At 44.9% G+C, this 2946-nt stretch overlaps 1 non-coding gene across 1 annotated transcript; it reads right to left on the minus strand.

Moving 5' to 3' along the window:
- Window positions 1-291: 291 nt before the first annotated feature.
- On the minus strand, window positions 292-364 carry Trnaa-cgc (transfer RNA alanine (anticodon CGC)). The gene has a single exon. It is a non-coding gene; the product is annotated as a tRNA-Ala (tRNA).
- Between the last annotated feature and the right edge of the window lie 2582 nt (window positions 365-2946).

Raw genomic sequence — 2946 nt, forward strand, 5'->3', positions numbered from 1 at the left:
ACAAGAATATAGGAAAATATACCATTTCTTAAGGTATGAAATGTAATGTGTGGCTAGGTCCTCCCGGCGGGTAGACCTGTCGCTGGTAAGGAGGTAATTACGAAATTTATTTCAAGTGGTGGTGGTGGTGGTTAGTGTTTAACGTCCCGTCGACAACGAGGTCATTAGATACGAAGCGCAAGCTCGGGTTAGGGAAGGATTGGGAAGGAAATCGGCCGTGCCCCTTCAAAGGAACCATCCCGGCATTTGCCTGAAGCGATTTAGGGAAATTACGGAAAACCTAAATCAGGATGGCCGGAGACGGAATTGAACCGTCGTCCTCCCGAATGCGAGTCCAGTGCGCTAACCACTGCGCCACCTCGCTCGCTTTATTTCAAGTGATGCAGCATAATATATGAATCGTGATGTCTTGCCCATTGGAACAGACCTCCGGACAGTTGGACTTTGCAGCAATCCAAGAGCGTGTGCACGGTCAGAACTTTTCTGGGAGACTTTTATTCACCGCGAAAGTGTTTCCCTCCATTTTTAAAATGTTTTCCTGTAACGGGTAATGCTTACCATAATTCAATCTAGAATCTCGTCATTGCACAGACAATTTCTGAACTATTACGAGCAGTCTAATCTATTCCTGAGTTGTAGCCTAAGACGAACTTAGCAGCGTGAAGCAGGGCAGCGGTAGACTCATTTCGCCGAGCTGTAGAAGTCTTGAGAGTAGTTTCCAATACCAAAAAAGAGCGCTACTTAGTAAGAGCACTACCACACAAAACAAACATTGCATACAGGCAGTTTTGATTTCTGGTGAATAGTTAGGAAATTATCTTTGATATTGCAGGATTAACTGAATGAACTTAAATTCCACATTTTTTTTCTACAACTTCAGGCTTGATGCAAGGCCTGACATATAAAAAAATTAGTTTTCTAAAAATTTTATTTATCTGTTTTCTTTTTTCAATCTCAGTTACACAATTTGTGCAGTATAACTAGTTTCGATCTCCCTGAATCATCCTCAGCCCTACATAATTGCTTAAGCAACCTGTCGTATCTGTATCGGAACTACACATCAAATAGTGTACACTGTGTTAAAACTACACATCAGAATACAGTCTCTGAATTCGTCTCGTGTCTGCTGTCATGCCTACTTTGTAAGGACTGCAAGCGCTGGAACAGAACTCTAAAATTGGTCGCATTAGCAGGCTGTCCTTGACTTCCTTCAGAGGTGAACAGCTCTTTGTTCACAAGAGCCAAGTCTTCTACGTGCCTTCCACACAACTAACTTCATGTGTTCATCTTTCTCTCTCAGAATTACACCCATATATTTAAACGTACTCCTGAAGATCAACACTAAACTTAGGACACTATCGGGTTCTTTGTTATAGGCAGTATCTCGCATTTACACCACAGCGGCTTCCAACAAATTTACTTGGTGCGAAGGAAGGAAGGAAAGATGATGAGGGTTTAACGCCCCGTCGACAAAGAGATACTTAGAGACGCAGTACAAGCTAACAATGACTTAAAGATGAGGAAGGAAATCGCCCGTGCTCTTTCAGAGGAACCATCCCGGCATTTTACTGAAGCTATTTCGGGCAATCACACAAAATCTACTATTCCGAATGGCCAGACTTGGGTTTGAACCGTTGTCCTCACGCATGTGAGTCCAGCATGCATACCATTAACATAGGCGCATCTAATGTAGTTGAAGTGCGTAGTTGATGCAGTTGGGTTAGTATTAAAATGTTGGCTTGGTGCATTTGTTCGTAGCGTTTTTCCATAAGTTAAATAAACACAACAGATACATATAACTGATCCTTTAATCATCAATAATATGCCTCCTTCTCTTCTTACAACAGTCTGCCAACGCTGGGGTAAGTTTTCGATTCCGCAACTGTAGAAATCACTTGGTTTTTCAGACGAAAAACTCGTCAAGCCATGTTCGGAGCGCATTTTCATCGAAAGGAAGATCCTTGAATGTTGTTCGACAGAGAGCGGGAAAGGTGAAAATCTGGGGGCGCAGTATCAGGCGAATAAGGTGGGTGCGGGAAGACTTCCCAATCCAATGCCTGTGTAGTGTTTTTTTATCAGCCCAGGAGAATGCAGGTGGGCGTTATCGTGCAGAAGCGACTTCCTGATGGTCGTTCTTGGACTGCGTCTGCAGAACGTCTCAATTTGTTGACAATAAATGTTAGCAGTGACGGTTACACCTCGGGTAAGCAATTCGTAGTGCGCCACATCGTCGTTGTTCCATCAGATGCATAACATTATCTTTTGTGGTTGCTTGATTGTTTTGGAGAAGGAGACCAGACAGGGAGGTTCAAAATGGTTCAAATGGCTCTGAGCACTATGGGACTCAACTGCTGTGGTCATTAGTCCCCTAGAACTTAGAACTACTTAAACCTAACTAACCTAAGGACATCACACACATCCATGCCCGAGGCAGGATTCGAACCTGCGACCGTAGCAGTCGCACGGTTCCGGACTGCGCGCCTAGAACCGCGAGACCACCGCAGCCGGCGAGAGACAGGGAGGTCATCGGTCTCATCGGATTAGGGAAGGACGGGGAAGGAAGTCGGCCGTGCCCTTTGAAAGGAACCATCCCGGCATTTGCCTGGATTGATTTAGGGAAATCACGGAAAACCTAAATCAGGATGGCCGGACGCGGGATTGAACCGTCGTCCTCCCAAATGCGAGTCCAGTTTCTAACTACTGCGCCACCTCGCTCAGTTATCTTTTGTGGATGTGTGCAGATCTTCGTAAGGGGAGTTGCTGCTCTGTTTGGACTTAACCAATGCTTTCTTTTCCTTATATGTTTCTCGCCACCAGTAACGAGGCAGGATACGAATGGTCAGGTTTGTTCAAGAGCCAGAGTTGCACTTATGGGCACCTGCTGATTATTGTGCTTTTGGCTTAGAGCATGCAGTACCCATACATCTGATTTTCGAACCTTCCCAA

This window comes from Schistocerca gregaria, chromosome 7 (assembly GCF_023897955.1).
Source record: "Schistocerca gregaria isolate iqSchGreg1 chromosome 7, iqSchGreg1.2, whole genome shotgun sequence".
Taxonomy (NCBI): domain Eukaryota; kingdom Metazoa; phylum Arthropoda; class Insecta; order Orthoptera; family Acrididae; genus Schistocerca; species Schistocerca gregaria.